At 41.7% G+C, this 16,074-nt stretch overlaps 2 long non-coding RNA genes across 6 annotated transcripts in view; both read right to left on the bottom strand.

Moving 5' to 3' along the window:
- Positions 1 to 372: 372 nt before the first annotated feature.
- On the bottom strand, positions 373 to 7,232 carry LOC123023217. Of its 3 annotated transcripts, XR_006414678.1 has the most exons (6): positions 7,048 to 7,232; positions 6,029 to 6,197; positions 5,249 to 5,344; positions 2,536 to 2,618; positions 1,022 to 1,127; positions 373 to 614 (listed from the first exon to the last, which is right to left on the bottom strand). It is a non-coding gene; the product is annotated as an uncharacterized LOC123023217 (long non-coding RNA). The 3 variants fall into 3 exon arrangements; XR_006414676.1 differs by lacking the exon at positions 373 to 614 and having other exon boundaries at positions 834 to 1,127; XR_006414677.1 differs by lacking the exons at positions 373 to 614; positions 5,249 to 5,344 and having other exon boundaries at positions 834 to 1,127.
- Positions 7,233 to 13,225: 5,993 nt separating this feature from the next.
- Positions 13,226 to 16,074, bottom strand: part of LOC123023165 — a 71,759-nt gene continuing 68,910 nt past the window's right edge. For all 3 annotated transcript variants that reach the window (XR_006414660.1, XR_006414666.1, XR_006414665.1), the window contains one exon: positions 13,226 to 15,150. This is a non-coding gene — a long non-coding RNA (uncharacterized LOC123023165). The remainder of the gene's footprint in view (positions 15,151 to 16,074) is intronic.

The raw sequence follows: 16,074 nt of genomic DNA, 5'->3' as shown, positions 1-16,074 counted from the left end.
TGCCAGGCAGGACATAGTTTAAAGATTAAGTGCTATTTCTTCTATGTGCCAGAAAGAGATGAATTGGCAGGGATTAAGAATTATCCTGATAATTATGATTTATATTTGGGATAATTTATATCCCATCTTATTTGCTAAAAATCAAGACAGTATACAACAACTGAAAACAGAGAATCTTAAAGCAATAAAAAAGGAATTCATTCAGAACTAGGAAAATTCAAACAGCTAAGTTTAAAAGGCTGAAAATTATTTATTTATTCAATTTCTAATCTACCCCACTAGCCACATGCAAACACAGTATAAAACAATAAAAACATTTCAAATATTAAATGACAATAAAACAGTAAAAGCACACTCATCAGAACTCCAGACTGCATAAAAGCCATATTTTAATGTTAAGATAGCAATAAAAAAGCACTTTACCAATTAAAATACCAAAGGGTCTTCAGTTGGTGCTGAAAAGAATGCAAAGATGGCGCCAGGTGAGCCTCTCCAGAGAGCTTGTTCCAAAGTTGGTCTGCCATTCCTGAAAAGGGCCTTCTTCTTGTAGCCACCCACCTTATATCCTGAGGAGGGGGTTCCCTCATAAGAGCCTCAGATGGAGATCTAAGGGGCTGGGAAGGTTCATATAGAAGAGGCACTCTTTAGATACTCTGGCCCCAAGCTGTTAAAGGCTTTAAACACTAGAGTTACTACCTTGAATTGGGCCTGGACTTCAACTGGTAACCAATGATGATGGTAAAGGACTGGATTTATATCATCATATCTGCCAGTCCTCCTCATCTTTCTTCTACTACTTAATGGTGTGCTGAGGTCAAAAAGGCCCTAAGTCTATCACCTACAGGAAGCCAGGAAAACCCCACAACCAATCCCTAGAGATCAACATAAGTGCCAATTAATTTCAATTACATGCATGCTATTCTGAGGAACCTGTTTCTCAGATTTGTGTGGAAGAATTAGACTCTGCAACTCCCAAACTCTCAGGCCTGGTGAAAAGAAAGTAAAGTCCTAGCTTGCATACTGGATCTCAGGATCCTGCTGTCTCTTCTTATGGTCTTATCTTCACAGTGAATATGAACAGGACGGTCAAGTCAGCTGGAGAATTCCTTCAAATAGTAGTCTGCCTTCTGTAAAAAGATGACATGTGGCCATCTTAGCCACACTAAAAAGGCTGTCTTCCCAGTCACTGCTTGTACCATCTACCATCACAAATCATGGGGACATCCACAGGAAGGTCTGCAGAGACAGCCCAGACCCTGGGCAGGTTGATAAGGGAATCCTTCATGCACCAAGATCTCAAGGGCTTTCCAACTATGTTGAGACCGAGATGAGAACTTGTGATAGTCTGCCAGAGATAAATTGTAGCCCAAGAAACCTACCCTTTTGCTGCTTTTCCAGGACCACAAAGCCTGAACGGGTGTCAAGCATCCAACAGATTGCAATACATCATGAATAGGTTTGCTGGGTCACATGTCTTCAGAAAAAGAACCATACATTTTAATGGTGCTATAATATCATCTGGCCTTAATATTAAAAAGTCCTCTTTTCTGTAAGTGTAACTTTGTAGTTAGATATCTAGGAACTAATTCTTTCTTCTCTAGGATCCTGTGTCTTTAATAAAGAAGGTCTGATACTGGAGGAAATTTAGCCAGTGGGTTTGCTTCCACAGCTTCTTTGTACAGGGAAGAGTTGTATTTGTTGAATGTCTCCCTGTTTAAAGAATAACAGCTTAACAGGAAAAAAAAAGATGGAAAGGAAACCCTATATGGGTGTTGGGGGTTGGAATCAAAGACTCAGTGACAGATTGTGCAGTCCTAAATATATTTACCTGAAAGTAAGCCCCACTGGAGTCAAGGGGATTTCCTACTGAGTTAACTTGTACAGACTTGCATTGTACAAGTAGTAAGAGGTGTTGCTGTAATAGATTTAAAGCACAGCTTAAAAGAATAAGCAATTGGCTAGCTAATCATTGACTGGTAATATAGCATCCCAGATCTAGGCTTGTTACTTCAAAGCACATGCTACATATCTCAGTATGGGTAACTTTTGCCCATGTATTTGAGACCAGGGAATTCATCTGCAGTAAAAGATCTTATGTCACCTGTTTTAACTGTACAGCCTGACTAATATGAGATGACACTTTATATTCTACAGAACAAAACATGAGATGACTTCTTTACTAGAATTATTTAAGTAAGATTTCTAAATCAACAAGGAATACTCCCATGTCTGCTTTATAGGATGAATTAATACCTCCCTGGTTAAGACAGATTTCATTGTATGGCAGTTCACTACCCTTCCCTGAAACAAACTAGAAATTAAAAAAGAAAAAAAAGAAGAAAATAGACCTTCAGATAAAGCATGTTTGAAATAGGCTGTAGCTTTGTCCATTTACTTGTACTCACACACAATAGCAATGGTAAGATAATTCAGCCTTTACAACCTGTGGAGAAAACTGAATCGGTCTCATTTTCAGCATTAAGCAATACATGAAACCCACTTGGGAATCCTGGGAAAAACCCATTCAACACTTACTTTATGCTTCGTTTTGTTTCTCTCCTCCCAGTGCTAGGCCTACATGAACTCCGAAGGACATCCTATCCGCCTGGTTTCCCCACCTGTAATGAAATATACAGGAGCAAAAGCTCCATTAGCGGAACCTGGTTATAAGTGCTTCCTTAACTCATTATTGTGGGAGAATCCACAAACTGAGTTCAAAATTCCATACTGCAAGCTGCATGAAAACCCTAGAGCTAGTCCGTTAAATACACAGAGCTTCATGTGAATATAGGTAAGTAATATCAATGAATTGTCACCTCCAGAGCATCGACTCATTGGCAAATGAGTACTTTTGGAGTGCTCTTTGCAGAGACTTTTCTATGCATTTCAGGCACACTCTGCCAGCAAAAAGACTGCAAGAGTATTCTTATCTATTGGTCATGCACAGGAGACTTTCCCAGTGGCCTACATATTATATGCACATACTTGCAAGAACCCCAGAGATATTAATATGTTCCCACACATATCAATATCATTTAAGAGATGACAAGATACATTTTTCTTGGACTTTCTTATTCCCTGCTATGAAATGTAGGGGAAGGAAGGAGAAATCAGCTTCTAAGTATTCTGTGTGCAAATGAACTTTACTATAAATACAAAGTTTCATGAGCAGGACTATGCGAATCATTAACTTTTCAAAAGGCACCAGTCCCCTTCTGTCACTAATGACATGCGTTACAGTTTAATGTAACACTACTTTTAATTATCAGAGCCCTTTCTTTTAAATATCAAATTTCCTCTCTCTAAATTGTCCTGAGTTCTCTTTACAGTCTCATCTGTCACTGTAAATGTCATCATTTTATTCCTCCTTTGGATGCAGTGACAGGCCTTCTCTTATCCCTAACTTTATCTCTTTTTCCATCCTTTATTGTACTACAAAGATCCCTTTTTCGTAGCTTACAGCTGTATCCGCTTTCCACACGTGGCAAATGATTGCCTCAGTAAAGGTATTTTCTGTTTCAATCTTGCATTTTCCCAAGGGAGAACAAAAAAGGGACAAGCTTTCTGGAGTTGGTTTCACTGAGAAAATTGTTTAGAATTGCCTCATTCCTCAACAGATTAACGAATGCATACAATCCCAGCTTAAGTGCTATTGTACAGCACAATTTATCCATTATACTTTGTCCTTTCCATTTAGAAAACCCCCCTCACCAATTAAAGTAATACAGCCTTCCCATACCTGCTCCCAATTAAATCCAAGTTGTATTACCTGCCTTGATGCAGCTGGTCACACATTCCTACCACTTACCAGCATTCATTAGGGCCTTTTCATTATAAAAAGGGCTGGTGGCAAGAATTCAAGCTACTGGCTTTATTTAGAGCCCACCTAAATGATCAGCTTTCAGCACAAGGTCTCAATAAGAAGAGGATTAAGTGAATTCATACAGTAGCAAAATATCATTGTTTCAGCTTTGATCATGTCTCCTTAACCTCGCTGTATCCAAAGCTAGGAGGAGGAGGAAAAGAAAACGTGCTGCCCATGTGCAAAAGACAGCTGGCCCTGATTGAATGATAAGAGCTAATAAGAACAATGTCATGTGCTCCCAATTTTATTTCTTTATATCCCTTGGCTCCCAAGCCACTGACACAGGGAGGAAACAATAGCTGCTCTACAAAATGATTCCTCTTTACAGATGTGCTTTGTCATTAGCAGCTAAGGCTTCACTGCTGCAGGCTGGCTCAGTGCTGCTTAGGAACCCTTTTCCTTCCTTACCCAGCTTAAATAAACCCTTCCTATGAGATGGTCAAGACAAAATGTTAAATTTGTATTTTCAGCTGCCCCAAAGATGTGATTTACTATCCATGGTCCCATGGTGTTCCATTATACCGAATACTATAGCAGACTTTTGTGAGTGTAAAATGGGAACAGAAGAGGTGACTGGTACTGCTAGCAGTCAGAATTCAGACACTCATCTGTAAACTTCATCAGTCAGTCTGAGGCATCACCTTATTTTCTGTGCTGAGAGCATATTCAGAACACAGTTCTGGAGTATTTGGTTTCTTTCCCCAGTCCTGCTCCGATATACTGCAGTACCAGCTTATTGCCAAGCTAGTAGGATGTTTTGGGACTGGGACTGGGACTGGGACTGGGGTTAGAAACCCAGGGTAAGGCAAATGGGTGCATCCCCAAAGTTATCCCCCAACCAGGAGTTTTTTTTCCCTTCAAGAACTATTTTTAATTGCTGACATGACAGGCAATGACCACCTCTCATTTCAGGAATGGCAGCTTTGTTTTCAAAACAAAAGCAATTTCTTAATAGGACTCTCAGAAGAATTAAGTGAGAAAGGGAGGATGGGTATACCGGAGAAACATAATCTGGCAGAGCATCTAAAGTACCCTCCCTCAAGTACTATTTCCTTGACTGAGAGTGGATTTTTCATAATCACAAATGGCTTAAGTGATGACGAAAAAGCCAGCAAGTATAGTATTTGCAGGACCCTTGGGAGTTAAACAACTGGACTTTGTTGTATGGATTAAAGTTAGCTGTGGACTTCCGTGTGCTTTCTTTTCCACTTCTCTTTCAGTTTGTTTGCTGCCTGGCCAGCATTAAAGAAGCAGGCTTGCTGCCTGCAGCAAGAAGGGTTGGTTTATTCCGCAGTTATGATGATAAGTAGTGCAGGATTGTGTCCTTATTGCCAAAGAGTGCAATATAGGGAACTTAGAGTGACTTGGGGAAAAAGAACCTACCTTAAGCTCCCCCTTACTCTTTTCAAGCACTCAATATACTCTCAATCACAGGGACTCTTTTTCTTGAGTACTTGATGGCAAAGGATGAAAACGGCCCTAGAGAAATAAACACGGCTGTAACATTACAGTGAGTTGGCCGGTCAGCCACCTAGATTGTAACTCAGGCCTAATTCTGATTTTTCTGTACAGCTCAGCATGAAATCTTTTCAAGGGGTTCTGGGCAGAAAAATCAACCCAGCAACCCTTTAAAAATTTCTGTTGCCTTCCACAATTATTTTCCAAGGGTTTATAGTCCTTGCTATAGCAACCATTTGAAAAAGTTTTCTTTGTCCAACTGGAAATAAAATCTAAAGCCAGGAACAAGACTAGAAAGAGGGACCATTAAGGAGGAGTTCGCAAACACGCCCCAAAATATTTATTTTCTCTCTGTGCAGTCTTACACAGTAGGAACAAACGGAGAATCCCTTTTCCAAACCTTGCTCCCAGAGCTGTTTCATTAACATAATCACTGGCAGGCTTTGGATTAGAGGAAGCGCTTTTACTCAGGCATATGTCTGGACAATCAGCATATGTAGGCCTGTTGTAGCCACGTATTTCCTGCCCCAGAACTTCATTCTTTTAACAGATCCCAAGCCTTTCCACTTAGTTCTGTTACTTGTAATAATGGAATACATTTTTCATGGAGCCACCTGCTGACTTCTTTCAGTGCAAGTACTTAAGAGGAACTCTAATTATGATCCAAGGGTCCAGACAAGTGGAAGGAGATATCCTTTTAGGTACCTTGACCCCAGATGTCTAGAGCTTCGACATTCAACAAAACTGTGCAGGGTCTCTGCAAGAGCGATGCCGTGAGCAAAGGTGTTTTAAGAGTCTATAGTCCAGTGCAGGGCCTCTTCTTCCACACGTAGATGCTGAAGAATGATCTGCTGGCTGGAACTGCAGCTTCAGTCTGAAAGTTGTAAAATTAGGGACAATGTCAATAAGTCCAAGGTCACAGGCCTTCCCCCTTCTGTCCTACTGCTGGCTGGGCTGAACACTTAGCACCTCGTACATATGATCTCACGGAAACAGCTTCACTAGGGTAACACATTGGTAGCAGGTCTTGGTTTTGTATCCTCTCAGAGGTTGTTGCTTAGCTTGCCTTGCATCCTTCTGACCAGGTATTTTGACAGGCTAGACATAACAGATAAGGATCTGACTGATGGCTCTGTGCAGCAGAGTCTTTGCTGGTGAGACGGTTAAGCTGCTCAAGTTCCCACTGCTGTAGGAATACTGGATTCTTTTTCATGTCTAAACTAAGGTTCATTATCGCTAGTAATTGTGCCAGGTGTCCCATATCTGGAAAAGGGTGCCCTTAGCTTCTGGATCACCTCTTTAGCTTCTGTATCCTGCAAATATGGATTTCCAAGCATTTGGAATAGTAATCTAGGATTATGAGGTACTGCTTTCTTTTAAAAGTAAGCCTGTGCCAATCTTTTCCTGTGGTTGTATGGAAATCTCATGTGGCAATAAGGTCTCTTCCACAGATGGTTGTCACAAGAGTAGCAGGGTTCTCACCTTTTCACATATGCCTTAAATTGTGTTCTCTCTCCAGGCCAATTGAACCTGTTGCAAGTACCCATCCAATCCCTCATGTGAGACTTGACCCCCTTTTCATTACTGACTTGTGCAATGACTCTGAAATCAGAGATCCCTATCATTATATATACATCCATCTTGGACAAGGAATTCTTCCTTGAATATGCTTCTGCTACTTCAGGGACTTGACTTTTGGTTGCAGGTCATCCATCCACAATTACCTGATTGACCACTTGGATGCAGGATTGTGGATACTGATCTGTTGCCTCTTAATTTCATGTAGCTTTGTTGGGTGGGAGTATATCACAATAATTGACTCAGTGTCCTCATTTCCTTCTCTATTTCAGCTGACCTGGCTGGATAGACACAACTCAATAAGAAAGCTTTTCCTGGACAATATAATAACTGATCTCTACATGGTATTTCTGTAAATGCATTTTAACTGTTTAGCTGCACTCAGAAGAAGGTACATTTCCTATAAATCTCTCTGGCAGTTTATGCTCAGAGAACACAAATATTTGTTGTCCATAAGTATACTGGTGGGGATCCTATATTTCACTGCCAGTAGCTCTTTCCCTATTTGTGCATATCCTTGTTCCAACTCTGTAAAGCCTCACCTTCCCTAGTCAAAGGATGGTTCTTGTGAAAGAAGTGCTCCCAGTCCCTTTTCAGAAATACACTGCAGTGTCAGCTGCTATCACGACTGATGGTATCTGAGAATGTGGCCATCTGTGATTAATTCTTTTAATCTCTCAAATGCTCATTGCTATGGCCCTGCCCAGTCCCACTCTACAGCATGTTTGTCAACTGCTGTATCGGCTCTGCTTTCATTGCAAAAAATGGCCAACATTATGCCTGGAATTTTAGGATGTTCTGAATCCCAGTCACATGGATTTGTGGGAACAGGTTCTAAATTGCCTCTACCTTGCTGGGATCTTGTTGTAACCCTTCAGTTGATAGCACATGCCCTAGGTACATTTCCTTTTCTCTTTACATTTCATTTTTTGTGGGTTTAGTTTGATGTTCCTATCTCTGTACCATGGAAGAATGAATGTAGCTTGCAATTATGGTCATTTTCTGTCTCTATATCATGCGCTCTATCTCCTATAATCAGGATGTCATCTGCAATTATCTTCACACCCAACAATCCTTCAAGTGCCTGGTTTAGTTTCCGCTGAAACACTTCAGGTGCTGGCAAGATGCCCATAGGAAGTCAGAGCCATCTATAGCAGCCAAAATGTGTAGAAAATGTAGTTAATTTACTTGACTCTTCACCTGCCTTTACATGCCAGAAACCATTGCTGATATCACATTGAGTAAACATTTGGGTTTTGGAGAGATCAGCCAGAATATTGCCAATTGGCGGCAATGAATAAGCAATTGCATCTTCTGAGGAGTCAGTTCAGTGACCTGGGTCTATGCAAATCATCAGTTTGCATGATGGCTTCTTTAGTATGAGCATGCTGCTTATCCAGGAAGTGTGAGGTTCTTCTGAGAGGACGGCTCTTCACTGCAAACTTCGATCAGGCACCTATAATGCCACTGCAAGTTTCCCCCATGGCAAACAAATGGGTGAGTCTCTAGCTCTTTACTGAAGCAAGCATCTCCCATAAAGATCTCTCCACAGATCACCAGAACAATTTCTACTTTCCAGGGTTACAGAGAATTGTTGGTGCTGCCCTCTAATCAAGTGCTTGTTTCTTTGCATTCCCCAAAAGGGTGGGTTGGTCCCTTTTCTTTACAACTGCACTTGTATGTTGATAGGTGGTATAGTTTGGGGGAATTTGATAGTGTCAAATTGCCATCTACATGATGCACTTATTGTATATTATCAGGCCCTGACTTAATGGTTATATTCCTCCTGAAGAATCACATTGCATCATGCTTCATTGAAACTCATGGGTTTTGAAACTCATGGATTTTGAGAATCAGTCCAGACAAGATAGTTCATTTGCCTGGTTAACAGTGCTCAACCTGTTCTGGAGGGATTGGAGCCTCCCTCAAAGGATCAAGGTCATATGTTGTGGGTACTCATGGATGCAGTATCGTCAGCAGCTGTGGCTGTGACTTTTTTCACCTGAGACACATATGCTAGCTGCCAGGGGAAATGGTAGCGGTGTTCCACATCCTGGTACATGGTGGTTGGATTACTGCAAGATTTTGCACATGGGACTACTTTTGAAACTGGTTCATAGACGGGCGGAAAAGGTTAGACAAAAATAGAGTTATGAGGCTACTAACTTGTGCTGGTCAACACACCCCTGTGACACCTATTTGTTGTCAACTGCACTGGTTCCACATCTGTTTTTGGGATCTTTTCAAAGTCTTGATGTTGACCTTCAAAGCTCTAAACATCTGGGTGTCAAAGTACCTAAAAGGATGTCTCCTTCCACATATACCTACCAGACTCTCAGATCATGTTTAAAGTTCCTCTTCCAAGGACCCCCACCAGAGGAAGTTAACAGGTGGCTGTAAAAGGTAGCTGTTTGGGTGTGGCGTCCTACTTATGATATTCCCTCCCCAAGGAAATTTGCTTAGCGGCCACACTGCAAGCTTTTTGGCCTCGCGCAAAGACATCCCTTTTCTCCCAGGCATTTTAGATTTTAGGCTACAGTTCAGATTTGTTTCTAATGTGCTTGAATGACTGCTTTTATATACTTTCTACCATGTTTGTTTTGCCAATTATTGACCTTGCTGTTTTTACTCTGCCCTGTTTATGTTCTTTTATCATGTGATGTACCCAAAGAATGTTGTTATTGGGTGGACTAAAATAGCCAATGGATAGTATAATTCATATAATGCTGTGTATGAATATCATGCCAACTTGTTAAGTACATGGGCTTTTGCTGTCCACTCCCTGCAAAGAACCCTGTGACGACGGGAGGGGGGCATTTCAAGAAAGTTGTAACAATGGGAGCTGCAATATTAAAGAGACTAAAGGGAACAATCATGCAAATAGTCCCATGGTTGATTTTGAAACTGTAAATCTCAGCTTTCTAGTAATTCTTGGCTATGTTCATATATGGGCTTTTACCTAGAATAAACATCATATGCATACCCATAGCATTTTCTGTCCCTTTCTAGTGGGGGTGGATGTATATTACTGTTTTCCTCTCAATTAACTCCTAGGCAATTTTCCTAGCTAAATACATAACATCTTTGGCAAAATGCCAAATAAAAACTTAAGACCCAATGGTAAATTCTACACTTACACAAGCAGCTTAGATTTTCATGTGGAAGACTGGATGCATGCCAATAACTCCCACCATAAACCCAAATGTAGGAATGCTACAAGGACATGTATTTTATTAAGAAGCTTTATCTTAGATTGCACTCTGCAGAAATGTGAAAGTTCTGAACCCAAAGCAAAAGAACAATTTATCCTACTCTTAAATTAGCAATTTATTTTATGTAACGTTATACCCCTGATGGCGTGCCGACCAGTGGAACAAACCTATACCCTTCAGTTCTACTACATGAAGTGGGATGCTGTAACCACCAGATCCTGCATAGGCTCAGCCCAGTGGTGAGGAGACGACAGGTTACTCCAAACATTCCGAAATGGTGTAAAAATAACAGACATGCCCCTTGGCCAAAGCCAAACAATCAGGGTGGCTATGATCACATTTCACCACTGCCTAGAACTCACCGTGATGAGGAAGTATCCTCAGGCAGTACAGTATGACATCATAGACAATGATGTCACAGTGCTCTCACTGCCTGAGCTCCAGTGGCACAACTAACAATGACTTTCCTGTTAGTCTCCCTTTCTATGCCACACAGCACTCCTTTAAGCAGTGTCCCAGTCTCTATACCCTCTCAGAGGTATCAGAAGCACACAGGCTGCAAAAGAAGGCCTAGCTTGGGGAGATCACTCATATTTTGCATGCAGGCGGTCCCAGGACTGGTCCATGCAAAGGATCCACTTCTCCTGCTGGGGATGATCCCTCCTAGGTTCTCTCTCTCACCCTCTCTCCATTATCACTTTTCTGCCTCGCATTGACAACTGACCGCCTCAGGTAGGGTTGGGATGAATGCTGTCAGGATCCTTTGCTCCAAGCACCCATGGGCATCCTCTTGTGCTCAGCCCAGTCTTGTAAAGCAACCCAGGCTGAGAAGAAGTCTAGGAATGATTGTGGAGCCTCGGCTGTGCAACTGGCAACCTTGTTGTGTGGCAGCAGCAACCCAAAAGGTGGCTCTAGCTGATGCAGAGGAAGGGTGCTGCTTGCATGGCAGTTGCGGGAGGGTGGGAGGGCTCCTGGGGGAGCCCCTTTGATTGAGTACCCCACCACCAGCCTTCTCCAGGGTGAGGGGTGCCTCTGCTTGAGTGGCTGCTTCTGGCAGGCAAGCAGGCACTGCTTGTGTGGCACGTGGGCCTTGACCCCTAGTGAGCACTCTGTGAAAGCGAGCTAGGGGCTGCAGATCCAAGTCCAAGGAATCTGGTGGATTCCAAACTCTGGGTGGCTTCCTTGCACACCCCCAGCCTAAGGACCATGATTCCACTTCTGCAGCCTGCACCTCCCCTGTTTCTATGCCCACAACTCTAGTTCTCATGTTCTGTGGTTGTGTGTGGACATATCAAGCTGCAGAGTGGAACACAACAGCTTCAACAGCCTCAAACGTAGCACAGACGAGACCAGCCAAGCTTCTCTGGAGAGAGAGTTCCATACCCAGGATCCTGCTACGAAGAAGCACCCATAGGGTATTCCCTAACTTCTCTGGGTCGTGGCACATGCAGAAGGGCATCTGAAAATCTTGAACTAGGAGAGAAGGTAGAATTTCAGATGCCTATTTTCTAACCCATTTAAGCCTTTGCAGATAAATACCAGCACCCTGTATTATGCCTGGAAGCAGACTGGCAGCAAGTGTTGTTGATGCAGGATATAATTGATATAAGTTCATTAATTAATTAATCATTCTAAGTGCATCTCCACACACTCCAGTTGTATGGAATTTGTGTCATGCTTGGAGATACCACTTCTTTAGAAACAACATTTTTGTGGTTATAATATGCACTGGGAATTATTCCTTATCCGAAAAGCAGCAGCTGTGTAATCTTGCACATGCTACTCAGTGGTAAGTCCCTAAACAAGGCTTACACTAAGGTAACTATGTATAAGATTGCAATTCTAGCTAATTTTGTCTGCTGTATTTTACTTGCTTGGAACTCCAAGCAGGGCAGGAGAAAGGTGACTTAACCATTATCTAACCAGCTGTAATATGTGGCTGGTGGATTGTGTTTGGTTTGGTAGGTTTTACTTGATACTGGCTGAACAAAGATTATATCTCAGAAAAGTAAAATCATGGGAAAGGCAAAGAAATATTTGCATCAGAGCTGAACACCCTCAACCTAGTTAGGCCGCCCAGCTCCAGTGAAAATTGGTAAGGATCCTTCAGAAAGACACCCATAATAGGCACCTTTCCTTCATGAGTCTTATTCGCATCAGCATGGTCACCACCTACCGTGCTTCTCCTCCTTTTTCTCATCACTACTGCCACTTGCTTGATGGAGGGCCAGTAAGCAAGCAGGCAGTGGCATCTAATGCTGCTCTCTTTACCACCACTGCTGCCTGGCAAAAGGCAAGGGAACAAGTCTGTTGAAACGTTGAAGAGGAGGTGCTCAGGGACAATCATCAGCTGGGTCCTGATGAGCAGGGTTCCACTCATGGCCACCTTGGTGCTGGCTGTACTTGTTCCAAGCTCAGAGCAGGGCCTGGATATCATAATGTGAGTGCAGAGGCACACCCAGATGCATTGTGTGCTTCGGGAGTTTGATTCTACACATGGCTTTCCCCAGCTGTTGTCTCCTTTGTCACTGTGCTGCAACAGGGCACAGTGGCTAGAAGTCTTAGACCTAAGAGGCTGTTTATCTTTATGCCTCTTTTCAGGTTAAAGTGCCTAGAGATGGGAATTTTTGCACAAAGTTTAACTTTTTGATGTTTTGTCTCTTGGCTTTGAATTCCTATCAGATAGGCCTTGCTTGTTGATAACAATTTTCAATTTTTCAATAAGAAGCTGTTGAAATAATTTGTGTGTGCTAAGTATTTTCTGGTTAGCGGTGACAGTAATATTTATTGCTGTCACCGCAACCATTTATTGCTCTTTAGCCCACTTTTGTAAAAAAGAAAGGAAAAGAAAGAAAGAAAAGGTTCTGCTTTATGAGATCAAGGGGCTCATTTACTGTAGCTTGTATTTCCCAAACTTATAAGTAGGACTTTTAGTATGACTGATAATGTTTGTTCTAGGAATAGGGAAATCTGTCAGTGTGGATTTCTTATTTTTACAGTTTTAAGTTCAGTTCATCCCAAATGTTGATATCATGCATTTTTGTGTATATTTTTCCAGTATGTGTGTCCTGTGTGCGTTTTTGCATCTTCATAGAATACCTTTCAAACATTATTTTATATAATATATGTGTTTCTATGCATTATTTTATTGGATAACTCCATTACAAAATTTGGAAAAGTGTGGATTTCAAAACAAAACTGATTTTAGTCTGAATACTTGTTTAAACATGAGAAATTCTCTATAGGAACCAGATGAAATTCTTCCATATCCATGTTTCTGTTATGTTAGTCACACTTTTATGTAGTGTCTAAGATGGTACAGGTAAAGCTTTTCTTGAGAGGAAATGAAGTAATGGACAAAAGCTCTACCTCTTGGATTTTTAGCACCTTGGATTGGTTTAAGGCATTGGACACCCATCGGAAAGAAGTGGCAACACTGCTTTTTGATTTACTAATCACATTCATACAGTTTCATAATGATCAAGCTATAGCATGATTTGCCTTAACTATTTGATTTCATGAAAAGTTCTTCATTACAAAATAACAGTAATAAGTGACTGGCACAGAAGAAAACTAATCTCCTAATTTGCTGTGCCCTTCATGTACCTCTATAGCAATGTCATTCATCTGAACTTCTAATTATCTGAACATTTTTAATATTCCCCAACCCATTCAGAGAGAGGACACTTTACTCTGCATGTTAAATAAATACCGACTCTATGACCAAATAGTTCTGCATTCAGTTTAAAGGACAGCTCCCAGTGGAAAGAATTTTGACATTCAGATAAGCTATAAAGCAGCCTTTTCAGTCTGAACTACACTTTTTAAACTGGACAATTAAAAGTATGAATACAGAAGGAAAGGCAATAAAAATGAACCATTAAGAGGATATGATCCATATTTTAAGACACGCAAAATTCCCAACCATGACAGTACTGAAGGCCTGAATAAAGGCTTCTACTTTTAGAGCTTAGCATGGGCAAGTCATAAGGATTTTAATCTCAGTGGGATACTCAGGTCTTATCTTTTCATTCTTTGTCATCTAAGGTGAGTACAAACATCACCTTTAAGTAGAAGACTCTGCATGTGGTAGAACATTGAACAAGATAAGAAATATTGAAAGGGCCAAAATAATCCTCCTTTTCTTAGCCAGAATGCATGGCTATTGGTCATTTTCTCTTTCTCTAAGCCAACTGGAATCCAAAGAATACAGATCACAGAGTGCCTGGGTACTTCTGTTCAGGCTGCAGCAGCAAAAAAATAAATACGGTGAATCAAGTACACATGTGGCATTAAGAAACAGGAGACTCCAAGGCCCCTTCCTTAAGCTTTTGCTATAAATCCTCGTACCTATATTTTATTTGGCATGCAACTTTTCCAGCTTATAACTGTTCCATTTTTCGGAGCAGTCAATTGCAATTTTGAACCCAGGAATCTTGAGAATGGTGACGGGGTCTTTCTTCACCTTACGCCTTCATTCCCAGTTTCTGTCCACAGTAACAAGGGCAGTTCTATTTTTAAGTCATTTTGCACATTTCCGGAGGATGGCGGGAGAGCTGCTTCCTGTTAAGAGCCAAATGCTCTGGGGGCAGAGGGAAACCCCTGCTATCAACAGAGCTGTCCTATTGACAAACACAGCTTGGGATTCCTGGGATAACAGGCATTGCAGAAATGGTGCATTTAAGTTCCATGCAATCAATTGCCACCAACCATCCAACATAGAATTTAAACCTGCTTAACCCCAGTGAAATCAATGAACTAGCTTTAAACATTTTTTTAGAATTGGCCCTTCAACTAGCCTTGGAACGGCGGCCTAATCTTCTACCACCCGCTTCCATGCCAGCAAAAGCTTTACTTGCTGAATCTCTGCTTGTTAAAAAACAGGAAGCAGAGCCTGTAAAAAAGAAAAAGCTGGCAACCCTCCCCAAGCATGCTTCACTCTTGCATCTGGATCGACCAGGAAGGCCTTCTGTTCATCAGACTAGAAGCGTAATGGAAAGGCCTATGCAAGGCTTCATTATCCACTTGATGATTCACCTGGAATGTAAAAAAGCAAAGACTATATCACATGGACTGGAGTCAAAAGTCCTAACCATTATCTGAAATATTATACAGCCTGCCGGCCTGGTATACCAACACCGCTCTAATCCTCAGAGCAATGATTTAAATTCAGGTTCAGTAACGAGAAGGGCAATCTTAGTTTGGGACTTTTTTTTAGAAAAAGCAAAGTTTTACATGGATTGTTTAAGGCAGCATAAAATACCAAGAAAAGAAACATATGGAATTGCTGTACAGGAAAGTGGAAAGGAGAAAAAGCAAAACATCCCCCTGCAACAAAGAGGAGATCCCCTGGGTGCAGAAACTGGTAGTGCAGGCAGATCATTTTAAGGCTTGTGCTTCGTGGTTTATATAGTTGCCTTTTAGATGACTGTATGCACTGGGGTTCAGTTCTATTGAATGTACCTTCCTTGCTTGAAAGCTTCCAAATTTAGAGGATCCCAAGGTTCCTTTGCCCTGCCAGAAGGGCCAGATGAGCTACTATTTGCTTCCCTGCCCTCAGTCGTTGGAAATTATCTCTGGAAAGCCCATTTAGTAAGGCTGCTTTGAAGAGGGGGGAGGAGGAGGCTTGTCCTCTCCTCTGTACTTTCTAGAATGCCCCTTTCCTTCTCCTCCAAGGTCACGTTTCAAACCTTGCAGAGCAGCTGGCATGGGTCTTCCCACACCAGGTACAAGCAGGGAAGGGTGAGGGTTTGATTCCAGCTCCCCCTTCTTCTGCCTCCAAGTTCAGAAGTGTTTTCCCAAGCAACCCCATGTTCCCTGGAACACATTTATAGAATAGTAGAATTAGAAGGGGCCATGAAGTCGATCAGGTCCAAACCACTGATGTTGCAGGACCCCAAGTAGTTACACCATCCCACTCTGATGGCCCTATTCTTACAGGGCCATCAGATCATTCTCGTG

The sequence above is a fragment of the Varanus komodoensis genome, unplaced genomic scaffold, assembly GCF_004798865.1.
Source record: "Varanus komodoensis strain SLA01 unplaced genomic scaffold, ASM479886v1 scaffold2, whole genome shotgun sequence".
NCBI lineage: Eukaryota > Metazoa > Chordata > Lepidosauria > Squamata > Varanidae > Varanus > Varanus komodoensis.
The sequence above is the reverse complement of the archived record's forward strand: the minus strand, read 5'-3'. Positions and strand labels throughout refer to the sequence as shown.